Raw genomic sequence first — 25,055 nt, 5'->3', positions numbered from 1 at the left:
ATTGTTGGATATGGTGAAATCACCCACCTAAGAAAATCTCATATTTTGTAGGATTGAGATTGATATTGATAAATTTCATAAAGGAAATAGAAATCCAAAAATATTAAGACTTTTGGATATATCTCTTGGTTTTTTATATATATGTAACACATATAGGAAGTTTCCTATTTAGTGTGGATTTTTAACTTTCTACATATAGGATGAAAGAGGGGAGAATATGTGTGCCCTTTTTGGCTCACCATATGGGAAATGTGGCTTCTACTAGAAAGAGGCAGATGCCTCCTATGCATAAGAGGCAAGACTTCTGCTTAGAGAGAAGAGAACTTCTTCCTATGGAAAAAAATGGAACACTACGATGTGCTTCCTGTAGAGTGAGAAACTGGTTTTTTATAGAGAAACACGTCCCATAAAAATTTTGGGTGATTTCTCTTTTTAGTTAAAGAAAGTTTCGGTTGCTCTCAAGGTTCTTTTCCGTTAGGAGAGCAAGTCTCAAAAGATTTGCTCGCCTGGGTTTTGTCAAGGATTAAAGGTAACTCCAAGTCTCAAAATTTATGATGTAACTTTCATTAATATAGTGGATTTTAGTTTGTCATGCCCGTGGATGTAGCCCTCTCGGGGTGAACTACATAAATCTTTGTGCTCTTGTGATGTGTGTTATGCTTTATTTCTCGTATTATAGCTTGTAATCTCGCTTATTTTGTTTCAAGTTGAATAAGTACATATTTTTTATGGGATCCAACTTTTGGAATTATTGCTTTCACATCTAAGAGGTTCTTAATCCTACAGTATTGGGCCAAGATGGTTCGGTCGGGGTCCAAATCTGGCTTTAACCCTATCAAGGTTGGTAATTTCTAAACTATTCCAGTTATCCGAAAGGAAAGAAAGGTTACAAGTGGGATGTGATATATTCACCAATCCCACATTTCTTCCAATACTGAGGATTTTGTAGATATTTCAGTGATTGGCGAGACATTGAAATTTATCATCCTAACATAAATATAAATCTATGTTCTTTTCCAATTGAATCATCAATCAGAATCGAGGCAGAATGATCCCTCAGAATCGAGGCAGAATGATCTCTCGGGTAGACAATATATATATATATATATATATATATATATATGCTATTAAAATAGATTTTTTTTTAATTTTTTCTATACTTAAATACAATTTGAGCGCAGGTCCATATGAAGCCTAGTCGGGTCGAGGTCAACCTAGACCTGACCACCGCTAACATAATCATCCATATAAAGCTCAAAAAGGGGAATGGTTGCTGCCGAATTTGCGTTTGTCCTTTTTTTTTAAAACTGACAACAAAATGAACAAATGAATAATCTTCTTCTTTTAATCCTTATTTTTGTCTGGAAATCTGAAGTTTGAAAAGTTTGCATATATTCTTAGTATTCCTCGGTAAAATTGTTTGCTTGTAACATATTTCGGGAAAGCGAGGATAACTGAAACTCAAGATATGTGAAAGAAAATGGGGTCCATGACCCTTTTATTAAATTCCGTAGAGCATTTACAAACGTGGAAAGTAGGCAAATACTCCCTAAAAACTTGAGGTCATAGGAGGGGAGAGAAAAATGAAAGAAAAGAAAACCGTAACGGAAAGGATATTTATTTGAATTAAAGGGTGCGGCTTTTATAGAGCCTAGGCTCTAAACAATCAAACTAGAACCCACCTTCGAATAGTATCGACAATGTGGTTTCAAAACTGGAAATATTTGTGCTAGCTTTAAAATATAATTTTATTTTTATTTATCAATTTTAAAGCTTCAAAAATAGTGTAGATGAATAGATCTATGAAAACTTGAAAATCTTGAAAAATAATGGTCCAAAAGTGTGTTATAAAATACACTATTTTCAAAACTGAAAAATCTATATTTTTCTCATGTCAATGCATCTTGATGTCGAGATGATCAATTTGACGATATTTGGGCATCAAAACAACCTCTTCTAGTGAAATTTTTTAGATAGGCTCTAATTTGATTGTTTAGAATCTCCGCTCTATATAAACTTTTTCCTGAACTAAAAAGGTCTATTTTTTCATAAATTTTACCATAAGGTCCTAAATTTTTTATTTCAATTTTACCCCGATTAAAAAATAAAACCTTGATCAGGTTTGAAATTAAAATTTTCAAACTACACTTTTGGGTCCAAATGGCACTTGGGTCCTCGATCACAATGACGTTATTACTCAATCAATCCAATGATTACAATGAAAAGATGAAAAACATAACAATTAAAAGGATAAAAAATTGAGCATCAAAGATAAGGCAAACACTCCATCCTTAACAAGCGAGTATGCCCTCTCATTCGCTTCCCTAAAAACATAAATTGAAAACCACTACCTTATTGCGACAAATATCCAGAGCTTGTTGGTCTTATTATAGGGATGTTGTTAAGTTCCAGTTTTGGCGGTCCAAAAGTCCCAATTCCAAACCTTCCAAGCTGTAAGAAAGACAGGGATAATGGAAGAGAGAGGGAGACAGGTATTAAAAAAAAAGAGGGTTTGAAACAATAAGAATTTTCAAATAGCTTATTTATCTGTTTTCCTTTTAAATGAGAATTTCGTTCGAAAGTCACTTTTGAGCAACACTCAAACCAAAAAAGCAAAAAGTTCTAAGTATGGATCAGTTCGAAGGTGAAACCCTTAAACTGCCGTCACTTATTTTTGGACCCAAATGGTTGTTCGAGACTTTCAATTTCGAACATATTTTTAGTTCGAAGTTTTTACTTGTGAAACAGGGCAAAGCTAGAACAAAATGAATTATACAAATTTAAGACCGCAATTGAAATTTGTAAAAAAAATTATATTATTTTTAAGTGGTTGTTTACAAATAGACCATTTATCTTTTGTACATAGAGGTCACAGTTATTATTGTCCGTTAAATTTCAAAATGGGTGATTGTAAGAGCATCATTGAATAGACACAAGTTCCAAAAAAAAAAATTTCGGATTTTGTGACTCATCCCAAGCCATTCAATTTGACATCCAATGAGTGGAAATGATTGTGACCTCCATGTATAAAAGATATTCTCTTTATAATGCACTTAATCCTATATTTCTATGCTTTAACATGAGGATATTGTGCTTTACAATCCTTTGCGAAAGATCTATTCTGGAGGATTTTTTCGATATCAAATTTCGATATCCATATAAGAAAGATCAGATCATATCATCATTTTTAAGAAATGAAAATTAGGTTTTGAATTCTTCAAGGCTTAAATCTCACCCTCCAAAAATTAGACGGCCTATGTTTAAATTAAGGTGTTATTTTCCAGCACATAAAAAATGAATCTAAAATTTTTCTCTCTGCAATCAGTCGCTAGTTTGTAAAGATATCTGCTCAAGCTTCTAAAAATGCTTGTGTATTAGTTTTTACCAGCGGTAGTAAACAGACATTGTTCGCCTGGGGAACACTAAATCTTTAGGCTTCAGCTACCTCGTGCAACTATCCTCCACTGAAAACGAAACGTCATATTCTCACGAGTCTCAAAGACCAAGAAGTAGCGCTGGCAATGGACCCCGGCCCAGTCGGCTTGGCCCTAAAAGAGTACGTGCGCCCGGGGCAGTTGGCTTGGCCCTAAAATAGTAAGTCCGTTCGGGCCCAGTCGGCTTGGCCCTAAAAAAAGTATGGCATGAGCCACAAAAATGGCCTGAGGGTCAGGTTAGGGCCAGTGCCAGCCCGGTTCCGTACGGACTTACCCTTTTTTTTTTTTCTTATTTTTATATTTTTTTTCATTTATTTTTGGCCCGACACTTCCCTGCCCTAAAGAAGCCAAAGCAATGTCTAAGCCGGCCATATATGTTAGGGCCAGTGCCAACCATGTTCAGCCCCGCGTAACCCTCATTTTTTTTTTTTTTTCTTATTTTTCTTCATTTATTTTTTATCTGGCACTTCCCGGCCTAAAGAAGCCAAAGCAATGTCTAAGCCGACCATATATGTTAGGTCCAGTGCCAGCCGTGTTCAGCCCAGCTTAACCCTTTTTTTTTTTTTTTTTGACCCGGCACGACTCAAAAAAGGCCAAGGCAGTGCCTAAGCCTGCCATATAGGAAACAGAGAGGGGCTGGGCCGAGGCAGGCCCGGCCCATTGCTCACCTTTGCCACCAGGGCATCTCGCTAAAAGAATGGAACTTCCTAAGCCTATCGCCTCTCTAACCACATCCTATAAAAAGAAAGAAAAACTGAAAAACAAAACAGACGAATTCTGGAGAGAGAGAGAGTGCACCAAAAGAATTCTAGAGAGAGCATAGTCTAAGAGAGAGAGAGAGTGCACCAAAAGAATTCTAGAGAGAGCATAGTCTAAGAGAGAGAGAGAGAGAGGGAGAGAGTCATGGGCCTCTGTGCATGCCGAGCCCACAGTCACCGAGCCTCCTCTCCTCCTCCTCCTCCTCGTCCCCCTGATCCACCACAGAAGCACGAAGACCCTCCTCCGCTTGCTCGTAAATTGGCCATAAGTCTCAGCCGGAAGCTGAGCTTTGGCCGGAAGAAGGAAGGCGAAGATGAAGGAGGAGGAGGAGATTTGATTTGGAAGAAAACCATTATTTTGGGAGAACGCTGCAAGGTGCCAAGCTCTGATGATGAAGAGTCCATTATTTACGACGATAAAGGGAATAGGATTGAGACATACAGACCGAGGACGCCGAGATCTTTAACTTTATCTCGCTCTAACTCGGCCTTTGATGATGAGAAGACCAAGGACTCTTAGCACCAGGAAGTTTGTGCTCACCCATCCTCTCTCTCTCAGTTTTAAATTTTTCTCCCTCTAGTTTCTTTTTTCCTTAGCGAATCATGAAAGGCTGACTTTCCGGCTTTTTTCTTCCGGATTTAACTGGAGTTTATTCGTAGCAATTCTTATCACTTTCATCTGAGAGACTGAATATTACTCTTCCATTTGTTCAGAATTTTGGAGAAGTGAAAAAAAGCTAGGAAGCTTGACTTTATTTTTTTTTTTTTTTCTTTTTTTTTTTTTTTTTCTTTAAGTTTGTGTTATTTTGACTTTATTTTTTTTATTTTTCCTTCTCTTTTTTTTTTTTTTCTTTAAGTTTGTGTTATTTTAGACATGATGATGCAATGGAGAAAGATATGCAGTAATGTTGTTTGTTATTAGCGTTACTTGGAATCCATGCTCTCATCAGTATGTTTTCTCTCATGCATTTTACAGAAATCATAAATACTCGCTTTCAGTATTTTGGTGCGTTTGTTTTGGTGGAATTTACGGTTAGTGGATGACTCCAGTTCTACCAATCCCAATGCCACATTTGTGGGACCCACGTGGAAAATGCACGGTGCACCATGGGGGTTTACAACATAAAAGTAGGAAGCTGCCCCTTCCAGATTCCATATGGTAACCCCTTCTTCCACAATCAAACACGTCCTTGATGTAACTATTTGCTGAGTATTCTCATACTTCATGGGAGTATAGTAGTGTCACTTGTGCCCTATATGTTAGGCTTTCGTCGAGTGCTTAAACCTTATATATATATATATATATATATATATATATAGAGACGATTGGCTCTCTCGGACCGATCAATCGGATGGCCAACTAGTTCCTTAGGTGGTCCATTCCAGATAATATTGGTGATGGTCGAAAATTGATCAAATAAGATTTAGCCCATTAAATCATCTGATTTTGAATAGTTGGACCGATTAGACAAATTGGGGTTAATTTTTGTAATATATTTGTGTTTTTAAATTATAGTCATGTTACTTTTTCAATATCTAATTTGATTAGTGAATGGATTAATATTTACTAGATCAAACCTCTCATCAGTTCAATTTTAAGTCCGATTCCTATAACACTACTATGTAGAATACCTCACCTCTCACCGGTTCAATTTTATGTTTGATTCCTAGAACACAACTATGTAGTATATACCTCATATGAGTATAATACTAAGTGCATGTATCTACACCCATCCACATCAGCGCTTACCTCTAGGGTGGACTAGCGTAATTGTTCCTCCTTCAAAAAGTATTGGAAATAGATTATATATGGCTCACCACTATGCTTTTAAAATAGAGTTATGTTAGGATGCTTACATTATATATTATTTTATAAATGTACTTAACAAATTTTAGATATTTATATAGCATTGTTTTGTATATTGAGCATTTTTTTAGTAATGGTACTTTTTATCATTATGAGGGGTGTGACATCATCTACGTAGAATGTGATATCACCCACATGAAGCACACTAGTGGCATTTAATATTCCAGGTAGGTAATGTTATACCCCATGTGGATGATGACATCACCCACATGTGGGTGATGTCACATGCTACATGGATGATATCACACCGATGACATCACCCACATGGTACACACTGGTGACATTTAATACTCCAGGTGGATAATGTTATACCCACATGAATGATGACACACCCCTTCTAATGATAAAAAATACCCTTATTAAAAAAATACTATATTACAAAACCCGGGTATATAAGTGTCTACAATTTGTTGAGTACAAGTAAAAAGTGCAATTCAGTGTGAGCACCCTAACATAACCTTTTAAAATAAGGCACAAATAAAGTTGACTAAGAAATATTGTTCCAGCAATGGAAACCCTCCAATTGAGCATATGGACTTTGGATGCAAGGATATGAAAAAAAGAAAGATTCCAAGCTTTAAAATAGTGCAGTTTCTATGGGCTGTTTATTTTCAAGATTTTTAAGTGTTTATAAATCTGCTCGACATTCACCACTTTTTAATCTTTAAATTTAAAAATTAAGAATAGCAATAGATTTTGAATCCATTGTAGGGGTTTTTGTCCCCTTGACTACATCTTTCACTGGATTTTGGAGGTGTGTCTTTGCTTCAATTATTTAATGAACCGCCTAACAAAAAATGTGTAACTCATCTCCCACCATCGAGGAAAAGTGAAGATGGTGGATGTTGGGTGGTGTGACCAATGAAATTATTATACTCTTAAATTTGTAATTTAAACAAAAATTAAATACCTTTAGTCATAAAAATTATATTAAAATATGGAAAATATCATATTTTTTATTTTTACTGGAAACAAAAAAGTCCTTAAATGTCATGATTTAATTTCATTGAATATTCAAGTAAGGTTTACTTCCCACTGTGTAAGAAATTTCCTAAATTTCAATCTCTAACTTTGAAAATCGTATAAACAAAAATCAGGAACTAACAAAAATAAGATGATACATTTCTTGTTTTAAAGAAATAAAGAAACAACTATAATAACAGAAGAAACAACTATAATAACAGAAAAATAGTGAAAAAAATGGTGTAATATTTTAACAATATGTTTCTTTATTTAATTTTATTTTTATGAAAAAATTGTTTTTTCTTCCATTATAATAGCACTGTTTGTATTTCTCAACATTATTTTATGTTGGGCGTTAAGCAGTATATAACGGCCTTATAACCGAAATGACCTCCATTATTTAGTTTAGCCAACGTGTTTTAAATAACTCCTCATCACCGTTAAATATTATTTATTGAAGGACTTTTTTTTAACAAATGTTATGAACTTTTATTAAAGCAATGCTTTAAAAGCATGAGATAACAAAGATTAAATCAAATTATTAGAAACATGCAAAAAGGGAAGAGAAACACTATATTTAGCAAGCCCATCAACAACATCATTGGCTTCACGCATAGTGTGGCCGAAGCTTATCATCAAATTAGGCCAGCCACATAGTTATTGAATTTTTAACCAAATAGTAAATAAGGACCAAGGGATCATTTGCTCTTTTCTACACCACTTGATAACATTAAGGGAATCCCTCTTCAATTATAATATCACCAATGAAACCCTTGTCGATGATAATATGAAGGCCTTGAAGGAGAGTAGCCAATTCAGCATGATTAGTTGTTGTAGACCCACAAGGACTCGAACAAGAAAAAAGAACCGATCCAAATTGTTGCGAAGAAGCACACCAGCACCTGCAAGCCCTAGATTTCTAAATGAGCTACTATCAAAATTAAGCTTGAGGCAAGCTTCTAGAGGTGCAATCCAAGTTCTAAAGGGATGGCGAGAGTGAGAAGAGGAATGAGCTAGAAATTTTGGATTGATATAAATATCAGTTCGAAGAGCAACCCGTCCTTCAGGCATGGAGGAAAACCAATTCCAAAGAGATTGTAAAATGAGATCTTTTACCCTTTCAATACTCTGAGACATCCCATCAAAGGTTCTTTTGTTACGTTCTAACCAAATCTACCATAGATTTCACTTCTGAAAATTTTCCAAATCACAACTCTTTTTTTTAGTAATCCAATGGCAGAAAGATGGTTAATAATGTTGATGAGATTCAAAGGTATCATGAGGAAAAAACCTAATAAAAAGAAGGCCCAGAGCCATAAGCTAAAGGGAAAAGGAAAGTGAAAGAAAAGATGGGAGCCAGATTCTTCATCAGTTTTGCACATCAAGCAAATATTTAGAAGAATTTTACCCCTCTTTTGTAGGTTGTCTAATGTTAAGCATTTCCTTTGACATGCAGGCATAGGAAGGCTTGGATTTTTACTAGAACTGGCCATTTCCAAATAGAATCCAAAGAGATATCAACATTACGGACCCAATCCATAGAAAGGAGCTTATACACTGATCTGCTGAAAAAAAGTATGTCCGTTTTTTATTCCCATATGACCAAGTGTTCGACATTCGAAGAGATGTAAACTTGTTCAAGCTGTTGGAGGTGATTATGAAGCAACAAAATAACCATGTCTGGTAGCCTATTGTAGCAGCATCCGATATTCCAAACCATACAAATAGAGGGAGAAAGAGAAATCAACTTTGAAAGTTTTGCGTCAGGTTGAGCAACTCTAGCAAAGAGGTCAAGATAAGAAGAAGAGAAAGGTGCATCACCAAGCTATTTGTTGAACCAAAAGAAAGTGTCATCTCTATTGCCAATAAGTTATATTGTAATAATCCTAAAATTTCAAAAAAAAAACAAAAACAGCTTTTAATAAGTGATGGTTCGTATAAGCATGATGGTCCTTAGGGACAATTACTACTTTCAAAAGCTTTTACCTTCATTTGGTTTAAGCTTTGTTGCATTGCCACGTAGTTTTCATGTGTTAAAGGCAGACATTTACGCTACACCTCACACATGAGGTAGAGGCGTTCTAAAAGATTTAAATAGGGTGAAGGGTAAGGCGTCGCCTTACAGAACTCCACTCTCGCTCTCCCTCTTACAAACACAGTGAGGTCCTCTCTCTAGCAGAATTTTTTTCGGAAGTTCCCTTTCAAATATTCTAGGTAAGTGACTTCTTTATCTTGAAAAATAATTCGTTCTTTTTTAAAAAATGAAATGAAATAATTACTTCTGCTTATTATCATGAATTTTAGGCGCGATAAATTTATGTGCAAGCAACCTCATTAATTAGAAAAAAATAAACTTTCAGTAAAATTGAGAAATTTTATTTACTCTTAGGAATTTTAAATATTGTAAATCATTAGAAAAAAAAAAAAAAGTGTTCTCCCTTATATCCCTTATATATGTATGAGTTCTGAGGATAACAAGAAAGCACGCTTTGATGTTTCTCTTGGAGTAGTCATTCTCCGACCATCCCTTTTTAACAGCCTAATAATGAGGTCTTCCTTCACTTATATAATTTTTACTTTTGCCATGTAGTGGGCAATTTCAAGGGGCTTGACCATTCGATAAGGGTTAGTTCCTCCAAAGAAAATAAAAAGGTGAGAGTAGTAACTGTACAAAGTAAAGGTTAAGGACTCTAAACCTTGAATCTCTTAGACCATTTTGAAGGTCCAGACCTATATATGGTTCCGATGAATTAAATCTGGGGAGCAACTGTAAGTGATCTCATTGTCTCGAAAAATAATCTTTTTAATAAAATTGTGATATTTTATCTATGTTAGAAATTTTAAATGCTGTAAATTCTTAGAAATAAATGTATTTTTCTTGTCTATTGCTAGAGAATTTTAGATACTGTAAAATTATTAGAAATAAATGAGATATTTCTGCTTTTAGTAAAATTGTGAGATTTCTTTCTACTATTTTTTAATATTTAGACATTGTAAAATTCAAGTACAAATGACTACCTTATTATTTGAAAACTGATATTTTTTCATTTGATTATAGCAATGTCGGTGAAATATTTATTTGCGAATTAACATCCCATAAATTGTGATAATTCCATATTCTTGGATTTCTATAAGAGTGTTTCTATACATACTAGATTAGCAATTATGCTAGAATGTCTTTACGAACTGCTACCTTTCTGAATTTGAGCCCAAAATATTTGATTGGGTATTCTTGAAATGTTATTGAAAGTGACTGTTATTAATGGTTTCAGTGAAATTCATATTAATAATTGCAGTGATATGTTGAGTACATGATATTGCTGCTTTAGAATATTTAAAGAGATTTAGGAATACTTTAAGTAAGCAAGTGGACTCATCCGGTTCGCCAATGAGGTATAAGTGGACCTATCCGGTACGCCGGTAGGGATTAAGTGGACTCATCTGGTACGCCGGTGAGGTATAAGTGGACCTGTAGGGATTAAGTGGACCTATCTGGGACACCGATAGAGATTCTGTGGACCCATCAGGACGTTGATGGGGTATATAGGTGACCTACTTGGGACGCCAGTAGGGTATTTTGTGAAATCCTTAGAATTACGCACTACCGTTAAAATGTTATAGGCATTTCAATTATTCGAATTATACTTAATTATGTATTTTTGAAAGTAAAACTATTGATGCATTTTTGTTAATAGATCTCCTTTTTGAAAATATTGATATCTTTCAACCATAATTATTTTTAAGATTATGATAATCACTTACTGAGTAGCCAAACTCATCAAACTATGGTAAACATTTTTTTAAGATAACTGCTGTTTCATTTTGAGTGCTTGTCAGGATCAACTTTGGAAGATATTGTAGATGTGCTTAAACTTTCTTTTGTTACTTTGTAAGAATTCGTCATCGTAAATTTGTCCTGTCAATAGATGTATATATGTTTGGACCTTTATGTTAATATTAGTTATGAACAGAATTGAATGTAATAATCTTAAAATTTCAAAAAAAGAAAAAAAATATAAGGGGGTTTTGATTTTGATTCAATGCATGGTAGATATCTAAAATTTCTTTGTTTTGACTGTCACATCATAAGAATATCAGTACTGTAAATTCTTGGGGTGTTCTTAGGAAATTTAAAAAGAATGTACTTAACATCACATTTATTGTGTGTACAGACCGGGACAAAGTCAAGATCCATAATAGCTGAAGCTAATATGGAAGGAATTCACAAAGCCTTGAAAAATATGGTTGCTCTAATGCAACATCAGATGGAAAACAACAATCCACCCATGCAGTCAGTTACGGGAAATGGTGGGAGTAATGTCGAACAATTTAAGAAATTGAACCCACCTTCTTTTAAGGGTGTTGTAAATCCACTGGAAGCCGAGGGATGGATTATGCAATTGGAGAAAATATTCGAGGTAATGAAATGTCCTGATGATAGGAAGGTGGCCTTAGGAGTTTTTATGTTAGAAGGTGAAGCACAACATTGGTGGCGAATGACAAAAGGAGTATTGGTCAAAGAAAATAAACCCTTGACTTGGGAAATATTTTTAGAGGCATTTAACGAAAAGTATTTCCCAGAATTTATTCGAGACCAAAAAGAAATGGAATTTCTGGAATTAATCCAAGGAAACCGGACAGCAGCTCAGTACAAGGCCATGTTTACTGAATTGGTCAGGTTTGCACCACATATGATTAACAATGAGGCAAGAAAGGTGAAAATTTTTGAAAAGGGTCTCAGACCAGCTATTAGAAGCAAAATATCAGTCTTAAAATTGAGAACTTATGCTGAAATAGTGGATCGAGCCCAAATTGTTGAAAAAGATTGCGAAGATTACCAAAGATGAAAAATTAGAAAATTTAGGTTAGACCCATACCATCTAATCGACAACAGTTTGAAGGGGCAAACAAGAAGCCAAGGCCCTTTCCACTTCAAAGCCCAATAGAACCATATAAAAAATGTGGGAAAAAGCATGGATCAAGCCCTTGTTATTGGAATACTGAAGCCTGTTTTAAATGTGAAAAATTGGGGCACCAGATTAGTGAATGTCCTAGCTTACAGATGCAACAGCTTCCAAAGCAGGGAGAGATAGCTCAAACGCCTCAGATGAAAGGAAGAGTATTTACGATCACCCAGCAAGACGCTCAGGCCTCAAAATCAATGATCCATGGTACTCTTATTATCTTCCAAAAAGTAGCTCATGTTTTGATTGATCCTGGATCTACTCATTCATTTGTGTCATTACACTTTGTATGCCACTTAAAGGTAGAACCAGAACAATTAGAATACATTCTAGAGGTAGCCACACCGATGGGAAATTCAATTGACACCAATATAGTGTACAAATCCTGTGTAATAAAGATAGAAGAAAATGAACTGTTGGTTGATTTAATACTCCTAAAAATTCAAGATTTTGATGTAATCTTAGGCATGGATTAGCTTTCTGCATACCATGCAAGTATTGATTGTTACAAGAAAATGGTTACCTTTAGTATTCCGAATCAACCAGTATTTTACTTTAATAATATCAAAGAAGACTCCCCATTATATTTAATCTCCTATATTCGAGCTAATCGCCTCCTTCGAAAAGGGTGTCAAGGCTTTCTTGCCTATATCAAAGAAGATAGAAAGGAAGAGATAAATTTGGATACCACTCGGTTATCTGAGAATTCTTGACGTTTTTCCTGAAGAATTGTCAGAATTACCGCCTGACAAGAAAATTGAATTCTCTATTGAATTATTGCCAGGGTGTAGCCCCAATTTCTAAGGCACCTTACAGAATGGCACCTGCAGAACTTAAGGAACTTAAACAACAATTGGAAGAACTATTAGATAAAGGTTTTATCAGGCCCAGTGTGTCACCTTGGGGTGCTCCGGTATTGTTTGTTAAAAAGAAAGATGGGACCATGAGATTGTGTATCGATTACAGACAGTTGAACCAAGTGATAGTGAAAAATAAGTATCCATTACCTAGAATTGATGATTTATTTGATCAATTATAAGGATCACAAGTGTTTTAAAAAATTGATCTTAGATCTGGATACCATCAGCTTAAGATTAAAAGTGAAGATGTTCTTAAGATAGCTTTCAGAATAAGGTATGGCCATTATGAATTTTTAGTCATGCCTTTTGGATTAACCAATGCACCGGCTGCATTTATGGATTTGTTGAATAGGGTCTTTAAGCCCTTTTTGGATAAATTTATTGTGGTATTCATCGATGGTATTTTAATTTATTCTAAGAATCAGAAGGAACATAAGCAGCATGCAAGAATGGTATTGCAAATATTAAGAGAAAAGAAATTGTATGCCAAACTTAGTAAATGTGAATTTTGGCTTGAACAAGTGACATTTTTAAGACATGTCATATCAAAAGAAGGTCTATCAGTTGATCATTCAAAGGTTGAAGCCGTTGTTAATTGGAAACAACCAAGTAATGTGACTGAAGTTCAAAGCTTTTTGGGATTGACAGGATATTACAAAAAATTTGTAGAAGGATTTTCTCGAATCGCAACCCCATTGACTCGATTGACACAAAAAAATATCAAATTTGAGTGGACAGATGAATGTGATGAGAGTTTTCAAGAACTAAAAGTTCGATTAACTTCAACACCTAGTTTAACTATTCTTGAGGGGAGTGGGGGATTTGTAATTTATAGTGATGCTTCACATAAAGGCTTGGGTTGTGTATTAATGCAATATGGGAAAGTAGTGGCATATGCATCCAGACAGTTGAAAGAATATGAGAAAAAATATCCAACTCATAACTTGAAGCTAGCTGCAATAGAATTCGCTTTGAAAATGTGGAGGTATTATCTATATGGTGAACAATTCGAAATATACACGGATCATAAGAGCTTGAAATACCTCTTCTCTCAGAAGGATTTAAATATGCAGCAAATAAGATGGATGGATTTCTTAAAAGATTATGATTGTACAATCCATTATCATTCAAGAAAAGCTAATGTTGTGGCCGACTCTCTAGGTAGAAAATCTATGGGAGTCCTAGCTCATCTAATGATCCAAGAAATGAGATTGTTAGAGGAAGTAGTGGATTGGCATCTAGCTTCGTCCATTAATGGTGTGGTAAGTATGATTGCCGGCATTAAGGCAGAACCCCAATTAATCCAACAGATTCGATCGGCACAAAGAAAATACCCTCAGCTTATAATAATTGTAGAAGAGGTGAAGCTGGGAAAGAGAGACGAATTCTCTATATGTAGTGAGGATTTGCTGAGATTCAAAGGTCGGGTTTGTGTCTCGAATGATGAGAGTGTGAAGAAAGCTATCTTGTAAGAAGCACATCACTCTCGTTGTACAATATATCCCGAAAGTATTAAAATGTATTAAGACCTGAAGAAAACCTTTTGGTGGAATAATATGAAAAAAGAGGTAGCATTATTTGTGTCTAAATGCCTAACATGCCAGCAAGTAAAATCTGAGCATCAAGGGCCCGCTGGGTTGTTGTAGCCTTTACCCGTGTCAAAGTGGAAGTGGGAGCACATCTCTATGGATTTTGTTTCTGGCTTGCCTAGAACAAATTCAGGACATAATAGCATTTGGGTCATTGTGGACCGGCTGACCAAAGCTGCCCACTTTCTGCCGATTCGCACGACTTACACTTTGGATCGATTGGTCCAGTTGTACATTAAGGAAATAGTGCGGTTGCATGGAGTTCCTGTCAGTATTGTATCGGACAGGGATACTCGGTTTACTTCTAAATTTTGAGCTAGGCTACAGTCAGCCATGGGGACAAGACTCACCTTTAGCACTACCTTGCACCCCCAAACTGATGGACAATTGGAGAGGACTATCCAAACTTTGAAAGATATGCTGAGGGCCTGTGTCATTGACTTTACATGAAGCTGAGATGACCATTTACCCCTGATTGAGTTTGCTTATAATAATAGCTTCTAAGCTAGTATTCAGATGGCACCATATGAAGCCCTGCATGGAATGAAATGCAAGTAACCCATCTGTTGGGACGAGGTTGGTGAAAGAAAGCTTTTGGGGGTCAGAAATTATCCAGGTAACCACAAATAAGATAGCATTAATTCGAGAAAGGCTCAAGACTGCTCAGAGTCGGGAAAAGAGTTATGCCGATAACTGACGGAGAGATATTGAATTTGAGGAAGGTGATTGAGTTTTCCTAAAGATCTCACCAATAAAAGGCATTATGGGATTCGGCAAGAAAGGAAAGCTGAGCCCACGTTACATCGGACTATTTGAAATCTTGGAAAGAATCGGAGGTGTCGCTTATAGACTTGCATTACCACCCGAATTGGCAAACGTCCATAATGTCTTCCATGTATCATCACGACGAAAATATCAGCCCGACCCATCCCATATCTTGAAATATGAACCTTTACCGATCAGGAAGGACCTATCCTTCATTGAGCAACCAATTTTGATACTGGATACGAGGGTACAAGTATTGCGCAACAAGGAGATTCCTTTGGTCCGTATATTATGGTAGAACCATTCAAAAGAGGAGTCAACTTGGGAACGAGAAGACGAAATCAGAGAAAAATATCCCTATCTTTTTCAGTAATCTGGTACACAAATTTAGAGGACTAAATTTCTTTAAAGGGGGAAAAAATGTAATAATCCTAAAATTTTAAAAAAAACTTTTAATAAGTGATGGTCCATATGAGCATGATGGTCCTTAGAGACCATCACTACTTTCAAAAGCTTTTACGTTCATTTGGTTTAAGCTTTGTTGCATTGCCACGTCCTTTAGTGGACGTGGTTTTCATGTGTTAAAGGCGGACATTTACGCTACACCTCATACATGAGGTGGAGGCGTTTTAAAAGATTTAAATAGGGTGAAGGGTAAGGCGTCGCCTTACAGAACTCCACTCTCGCTTTCCCTCTTACAAACACAGTGAGGTCCTCTCTCTAGCCGAATTTTTATCGGAAGCTCCCTCTCAAATATTTTAGGAAAATTATCTTGAAAAATAATTCGTTCTTTTTAAAAAATGAAATGAAATAATTACTTCTGCTTATTATCCTGAATTTTAGGCGCGATACATTATGCACAAGCGACCTCTTTATTTTGAAAAAAATAAACTTTTAGTAAAATTGTGAAATTTTATTTACTGTTAGGAATTTTAAATATAGTCAACCATCAAAAAAAAAGTGTTCTCCCTTATATCCCTCATATACGTATGAGTTCTGAGGATAATAGGAAAGCACGCTTTGATGTTTCTCTTGGAGTAGTCCTTCTCCGACCATCCCTTTTTAACAGCCTATAATGAGGTCTTCCTTTGCTTATATAATTTTTACTTCTGCCATGTAGTCAGCAATTTCAAGGGGTCTGACCATCCGAAAAGGGTTAGTTCCTCCAAAGAAAATAAAAAGGCAAGAGCAGTAACCGTACAAAGTAAAGCTTAGGGACACTAAACCTTGAATCTCTTAGACCATTTTGAAGGTCCATACCAATATATGGTTCCGATGAATCAAATCTGATGAGCAACTATAAGTGACCTCATTGTCTCGAAAAATAGTCGTTTTAATACAATTGTGATATTTTATCTATGTTAGAAATTTTAAATGCTGTAAATTCTTAGAAACAAATTTATTTTTCTTGTCTATTGTAACAGAATTTTAGATACTGTAAAATTATTAGAAATAAATGTGATATTTCTGCTTTTAGTAAAATTGTAAGATTTATTTCTACTGTTTTTTAATATTTAGCCATTGTACAATTCATGTACAAATGACTGCCTTTATTATTTGAAAACTAATATTTTTTTCATTTGATTATAGCATTGTCTGTGAAATGTTTATTTGCGAATTGACATCCCATAAATTGTGATAATTCCATATTCTTGGATTTCTATAAGAGTTTTTCTATACATACTAGATTGGCAATTATGCTAAATAGTCTTTACGAACTGCTACCTTTCTAAATTTGAGCCCAAAATATTTGACTGGATATTTTTGAAATGTTATTGAAAGTGACTGTTATTAATGGTTTCAGTGAAATTCATATTAATAATTGCAGTGATATGTTGAGTACATGATATTGCTGCTTTCGAATGTTTAAAGAGATTTAGAAATACTTTAAGTATGCAAGTGGACTCATCCGGTTCACCGGTGAGGTATAAGTGGACCTATCCGATACGTCGGTAGGGATTAAGTGGACTCATCCGGTACGCCGGTGAGGTATAAGTGGACTTGCAGGGATTAAGTGGACCTATTTGGGACATTGATAGGGATTAAGTGGACCCATCAGGACGCTGAAGGGGTATATAGGTGACCTACTTGGGACGCCAGTAGGGTATTTTGTGAAATCCTTTGAATTACTCACTGCCGTTAAAATGTTATAGGCATTTCAATTATTCGAATTATACTTAATTATGCATTTTTGAAAGTGAAACTGTTGATGCATTTCTGTTAATATATCTCTTTTTTGAAACTATGGATATCTTTCAACCATGATTATTTTTAGGATTATGATGATCACTTACTGAGTAGCCAAACGCATCAAACTATGGTAAACATTTTTTCAAGATAACTGCGGTTTCATTTTGAGTGCTCGTCAGGATCAACTTTGGAAGATATTGTAGTTGTGCTTAAACTTACTTTTGTTACTTTGTAAGAATTCACCATTGTAAATTTGTCCTGTCAAGAGATGTATATATGTTTAGACCTCTATGTTAATATTAGTTATGAACAGAGTTGAATGTAATAATCCTAAAATTTCAAAAAAAGAAAAAAAATAAAAGGGGGTTTTGATTTTGATTCAATGCATGGTAGATATTTAAAATTGCTTTGTTTTGACTGTCATATCTCAGGAATATCAGTATTGTAAATTCTTGAGGTGTGTCACATATGATGTTGCTGAAAGTAATATTTCTGCAGCTATAAGTATCCTTCCAAATCTGTGAGGTAAATTTGCCTCATCTACCTTTTTTAATCGAGTAAGTGAGATGATCGAAATCATATTTAGCAATTAGCACATCCTTCCAGAGATGAGGAGAGTCTTGAAAGATTCTCTAGCCCAGTTCACCAAAATGAAACTTGCTGTGGTTATCCTCCATATTACCCCAAATAAAGTTTCGCATATATTTTTCAATAAGCTTGATTATTTCACTAGGTATTTGTAGGACTGACATCAAATAAATAGGAAGATGTGCATAAGTGGATTTAACCAAAGTGATACGCCCACCAAAAGATAAAGTATTGGTCGTCCATAGGTCCAATTTAATTTTATACCTATGAATAAGAGGATCTTAGGCTGTACAAGTGAGCTTACGAACAAAGATAGAACCTAAATATTTAAAGGGGAACTTCTCAACTCTGCAAAATTGAAGCAAGAGACTCCAACAGGCTGTTAGAGCAAGAGATACCCACAATTGAAGTCTTATAGAAATTAACTTTGGAGCCCAAAGTTAGCTTGCAATATAGGAGGAATGTGCTCATAATCTGCATTTGCTTTTCACTGGCATCATAGAAAATCAGGGTGTCATCTGTATATTACAAATGTGAAATAGGAGGCCTAGATGAAAAAACTTGAAAACCCGTAAGAAGACCTGCATTTGCAACATTCTTAAATATCAGGCTAAAACCTTTTGCTACTAAGGTAAAAGAAAAGGAGATAGAGGGTTTCCTTGTCTAATGCCTCTAGAAGTATAAAAGAACCCCTTAGGAGATCCGATAATGAGAACTGAGAAATGGGATGAAAAAATACATGCCATAATCCAAGAAATCCATCTGACACCGAAACTCATTTTTCTTATAATCTCACTGAGCACTTGTCATTCAACTCTGTCAAAAGCCTTCTCCATATCCAATTTAATAACCACTCCAGTTTATTGAAGGACTTATTTCCTTTATTTTTGATACGATGGACATTTTATAAACTTTGTAAAGTGGAGTCCACATGCTTATGATGGCTGCTTAATGAAAAGGAAAAATCAATATGTTGTTTTTAAATAAAAGAAAATGAAGCCATTTATTGTGATAACATACATTCCCTTTGTATTACTAATTATTTAATCATGTAAGATGCTCTAAAACTTGGATTTTAGTATAAATAAATAGTGTAGAACCCTTATTTTGACAAAGTACAAATTATAAATTATTCTCAATCTTAATATTTAAAATTGGGATAAATATTTCTAAGCAATAAAAAATCATAATTACAAACTAAAAAGACCTACGAAAGTGACATATTATTAAATTTTAATTGAAAATTAAAAATTAGGATTATCCAAACACACCAATATGAACAGATTTAGTATCATTCAAGAATCAAATTCTGGAATGGAGGTTTCATGAGAATATAGTATTAAGATAGATTTTTACTTTTAAATTTCTATATTTTTTATTTAAGAAAGTAGGAATTGTCTCTTTAACCTATTGTTTTTATCTTTAAAATTATGAATTTTATTGTTTAAAAATTTTCCTGATTTAAAATAAGGAATCTGTGGCATAGGGATCATTAGATATATTCCTCATTTTAAAAGTTTTAAAATTTTATATAAAAGTGTTAGAAATGTGGTTTTTTATTAATTATTAATTTAATTTATTTTCTAGTTGTTATTGTCTTAAAATATTGCCATTTTACAATTAGCAATATGAAAATTATTCACAGAACAATTGTAATAAATAACTATTAATAAATTCACTAAATTATTCTCAAACTTCTTTACTTTCTGTTTTCTAGTAATACTAAAAGGAATATGATACTTTGTATATAATTTTGAAATAAGATACTTATTTTTATAAATAAATTGCATCAGTTGAAACTAGGGTTTTAAAAATCGGTGAATCGTAACAGACTCGCTCGAGTCGATACGAGAATCGGTCACCACGTGTCGATTCTTGTGTAAAACCGAGAGTTACTCTATCCTAGAGGACAACCGGTGATTTTGGATAGTGAATCGTTCATATAACTTCATAAATCGCGATTTCAAATGGCTTGTGACGTCACAGGTAGGTGAGTCACTAACTGAGGATATTTTGGTAATTTAATTCAAGACATGGAAATTTAATTCAAAACATAAGACCGCAGGTGTATACCTTCTCTTGATCGTGCTAACAAAAACGCTATTGTACAAGTAGTTGGCAAACTTTCTTTGAATATTCGATGTGGGTTTTGTGCCGAGTGATATAATGTTCAAATTTCAAAAGTTATTCAATATGAAAAGTTATTGTAAAAAAGTATTCAACAGGGAGCGATGGGATGCGGTGGTTAGCAACAATGTTTCTTCTTGGGACGTCCAAAGCTCCAAGCTGAGCATTAGGGTGCACTATTGTGCAATTTTATTTGTCTTCAAAAAAACTAAAAATAAAAAATAATATCATGAAAATGACAAATAAAAAGAAGATAGGTTTTTCTTTTGTCTTCAAAAAAAAATAAAAAGAATAAAATAATATCATCAAAAAAAATAAAAATAAATAAAAAATAATACAACAAATATTTTTGGTCAAAAAAAAAATAAAAGATATAAAAAATAAAAAGTATTGGCAGCATCATTTTCTTATTTTCTTGTAAAAAAATAAAAAGTAATACAACAAGCAAAAAAAAAGGTAATACATCTTCTTTTTTTCTTATAAAAATAAAATAAAGGTAATACAACAAGTATCATATTTTATTGTCAAAAAAAAAAAAAAAAAGGTAATACAACAAGTATTTCATGTAAAATAAAAGAAAAGGTATTTCTTAATACAACAAATATTTTTTAATACAAACTAGGAATAACTGACCTAATTATAATTTTTATTTTTTTAATATAGTAATCTTTAACATAAATTTAGGAATATTAACTTTAAGATAGGATTTATACAATGAGACCTTTTGAAATATCTCTCTATCTCTAACAATCCCTTCTACTAAATTTATTCTAGAAATCTAAAAAATCATATTTTTGACAAATTGAAATGTTATTTTGAAAATTGATGCGCATTCTAATAATTTCTATATTGATAACCAAATATTTTATTTATTTATTTGCATTATAAATCTTGTAATGTACTATTGTTCTTACAGTTGTCAATAATACATTTTAAATTAAATGATATTATAAGATATTTTGAATTTGTTATTATTTATATAATAAAATGTAAACCAACAATTTTCATTTCAATATATAATATTGTATTTAGTTATATTGTAATAATTTTGGGTTTTTTTAGCGGATAAGGGTTAGCCACAAATTTGAGATTTAGTGGCCATTTTTTCATCGATTTAATCAATTATTTATTGTAGTCTATGTATGATTATATACTTTATCCATGATAATTCTATATTTTTTGTTTTATGTGATACAAATTTAATGGTTAACATAAGTTCATACAAAGAAAGAACATTTCAATATTCGTAAATTGATAAAAATATGAAATTTAATAATGTAATTCCCATATTTCATATTGGATTCTTAGAAAACAATATTTATAATGAATTTTAATAATTTTTTGGATTTTTTTAAGGCTTAATCAGACCTATTCGACCGATTCCCGATCTGAATTATCGATTCACCAATCCGGGTGGTTTTTGGGGTGCCAGATTCGGGGCACCGATCCGTTTTTTAAACCACTGGATTCGGATCAGGAATCGGCCGAATCGGTCTGATTAATCCTTAAAACAAATCCAAAAAAAGTATTAAAATTCATTATAAATGTCGTTTTCTAAGAATCCAATAAGAAATTGGGTTACTACATTATTAATTTTCATTTTTTTCATCAATATGTGAATATTGAGTTTTTTTTCTATATATGAACTTATTTTAACAATACTTGTTGTATTTTTTACAAAAATAAGAAACAAGTTTTTTTGACAAAAATATGAACTTATCTTAACAAAAATAAGAAATGAGTTTTTTTGGCAAAAATATTTGTTGTATTTGTTTTTATACGAAATTTTTATTTTTTTGACAATAACTTTTTATTTTTTATTTTTTTGAAAAAACCTTCTATTTTTTTTGACAAGAAAAAGAATTGATAAGAAACTTTCATTTTTTATACAAAACTTTTTATTTTGTAGATAAGAAAAAAAATTTTGACAGAAAGCGAAATTGACATAAACTATTTATTTTTATTTTTTAGAAAAAACATTTAATTTTTTTAATAAGAAAATAATTTGACAAAAAAAAAAGAAAAAAAAACAATTCCTCAATGAGAGGAATCGATCCCACGTCCATCCACACAATGAGCGTACGCAATAACCGGTATAGCATTTACAACTTAGTGTTAATAAAACCATTAACAAAACGTATAATATATGAATATTTTAAGGTATGAACTTTTCACATAGTCTTAGATCGAAGAGAGAGAGACAAATTTATGTGAATAAATAGTTCTTTGTACTCACCATTCGTAGCGCGTGTGAAGCAACGAGATTAGGTGAAACGTGTGGATCGTGAGCACACGTGCGTGAAGGAACTTAGGGCGGACCCCGTGGGCCTCCGGTCTTTGACGAATTTTGCCTCAAAATTCCTTGAAACATACAAAAATGTTGCCTCAAAAAGCCCCATGACTGTAGAAGAATGGGCATACAAAAATGTTGCCTCGAAAATCCCCTTGACTATAGAAGAATGGGCGTATAAAAATATTACCTCGAAAAGCCCCTTGACTGTAGCAGAATGGGCTGGTCCTGATGATTTACTATTCATTCTCTATGCAAAGAACCCGGGCGATTCCCAGCTTTACAGAAGAACCGACACGGGATGACTGATTCCCGATCCCGGGTGATTCTCGTGAAGAACCTGATGTGGGATGATTCCTGCCTTTACAGAAGAACCGACACGGAATGACTGATTCTCGATCCCAGGTGATTCTTGTGAAGAACCGACATGGCATGACTGACCCCGGTCTTTGATGAATTTTGCCTCGAAAAATGTTGCCTCGAAAAGCCCCTTGATGGGTGGATCCCGATCTCGGGCGATTCTTGTGAAGAACCGACATGGGATGACTGACCCCGGTCTTTGACGAATTTTGCCTCAAAAAATGTTGCCTCGAAAAGCCCCTTGATGGGTGGCTCCTAACGTCATGGCGTGAAGGACCCAACGATTTACAATGCATTCTCTATGCAGAGAGAACCCGGGCGATTCCCAGCTTTACAGAAGAACCGGCACGAGATAATTGAATCCCGATCCCAAGTGATTCTCGTGAAGAACCCGACGTGGGATGATTCCCTTCTTTATAAAAGAACCGACACAGGATGACTGATTCCCGATCTTGGTAGATTCTCGTGAAGAACCGACATGGGATGACTAACCCCGGTCTTTGACTAATTTTGCGTCGAAATTTCTCGAGATTTACAAAAATGTTGCCTCGAAATTCCTCGAAATGCCCCTTGACTATAGAAGAATGGGCGTGTCCTGACGGGGCGGTCCTAACGTCATGACGCGACGAACCCGGGTGAATTACTATGCAAAAAACCCAGGCGATTTACTATGCATTTATTATGCAGAGAACCAATTCCCGGCTTTACAGAAGAAATGACCGGGATGACTGATTCGCGATCCGGGTGATTCTCATGATTCTCGGCTTTACAGAAGAACCGACACGGTATAACTGATTCTCAATTCGTGATTCTCGGCTTTACAAAAGAACCGACACGGGATGATTGATTCCCGATTTTACAGAAGAACCAACACTAGATGACTGATTCTCGAACTAGGTGATTTACTATGCAGAAAACCTGGGCGATTTACTATGCAGAGAACCGGGTGATTCCTGGCTTTACAGAAGAACCGACACGAGATGACTGATTCCTGATCCGAGCGACTCTCGTGATTCCTAATCCGGTCGATTCTCGACTTTACAGAAGAACCAACACGGGATGATTGATTCTTGATTCGTGATTCTCGTCTTTACAGAAGAACCGACACGGGATGACTGGTTTCCCTGCTTTACAGAAAAACTGACACTGAATGAATAATTCCAGATCCAGGCGATTCCCGTGATTCCCGATCCAAGCGATTCCCGGCTTTACAAAAGAACCGACACATGATGATTGATTACCTATTCGCGATTCTCGACTTTACAGAAGAACCGACATGGAATGACTAATTCTCGGCTTTACAGAAGAACTGACATGGGATGACTGATTCCTGGCTTTACAGAAGAGCCGACACAAGATGACTGATTCCCGATCCGGGCGATTCCTGGCTTTACAGAAGAACCGACACGGGATGACTAATTCCCGATTCATGATTCTCAGCTTTACAAAATAACCGACACTGAATGACTGATTCCCAGCTTTACAGAAGAACCGACACTAGGTGATTGATTCTCGAACCGGGCGATTTACTAAGCAGAAAACCCGAGTGATTTACTATGTAGAGAACCAGGCGATTCTTGGCTTTACAAAAAAACTGACACGAGATGACTGATTCTCGATTCGTACGATTCTCGTGATTCCCGATCCGGGCGATTCCCGATTTTACAGAAGAACTGACACGGTATGACTGATTCCCGATTTGCGATTCTCGGCTTTACAGAAGAACCGACACGGGATGACTGATTCTCGGCTTAACAGAAGAACCGACACTGGATGACTGATTCCCGATCCGGGTGATTCCCGTGATTCTCGATCCAAGCGATTCTCGGCTTTACAGAAGAACCGACATGGGATGATTGATTCCCAATTCGTGATTCTTGGCTTTACAGAAGAACCGATATGGGATAACTGATTCCCGGCTTTACAGAAGAACCGACACAAGATGACTGATTCTCAATCCGAGAGATTCCCGACTTTACAGAAGAACCGACACGGGATGACTGATTCCCGATTCGTGATTCTCGGCTTTACAGAAGAACCGACACGAGATGACTGATTCCCGATTCGAATAGGCCGATTCTGTGCCGACTCGGCGATTTTTAAAACACTTGTTGAAACCATGAAATTTAAAAATTATGTATTATTTTATTGGTAAATTATGTATTATTTTATTGGTAGATCTTGTCCATCTCGGACATTATGGACTAGTTGTCTTTCGAATGGCATACTTCAATTAGATATTATTTTTAAAAAATAATATAAAAAATGTCATGTTAAAATTTTTTAAAGTAGAAAATCAA

The 25,055-nt window shown here is 34.7% G+C and overlaps 1 long non-coding RNA gene across 1 annotated transcript; it reads left to right on the top strand.

Moving 5' to 3' along the window:
• The first annotated feature begins 4,202 nt into the window (after positions 1-4,202).
• LOC110008061 (uncharacterized) lies at positions 4,203-9,000 on the top strand. The gene is made up of 3 exons (XR_002282524.2): positions 4,203-4,721; positions 5,169-5,351; positions 8,479-9,000. It is a non-coding gene; the product is annotated as an uncharacterized LOC110008061 (long non-coding RNA).
• The last annotated feature ends 16,055 nt before the right edge of the window (positions 9,001-25,055 follow it).

Source organism: Amborella trichopoda, chromosome 5 (assembly GCF_054954075.1).
Source record: "Amborella trichopoda isolate Santa Cruz 75 chromosome 5, AtrichopodaSantaCruz75HAP2 v2.0, whole genome shotgun sequence".
In the NCBI taxonomy this organism is placed as follows: domain Eukaryota; kingdom Viridiplantae; phylum Streptophyta; class Magnoliopsida; order Amborellales; family Amborellaceae; genus Amborella; species Amborella trichopoda.
The sequence above is the reverse complement of the archived record's forward strand: the minus strand, read 5'-3'. Positions and strand labels throughout refer to the sequence as shown.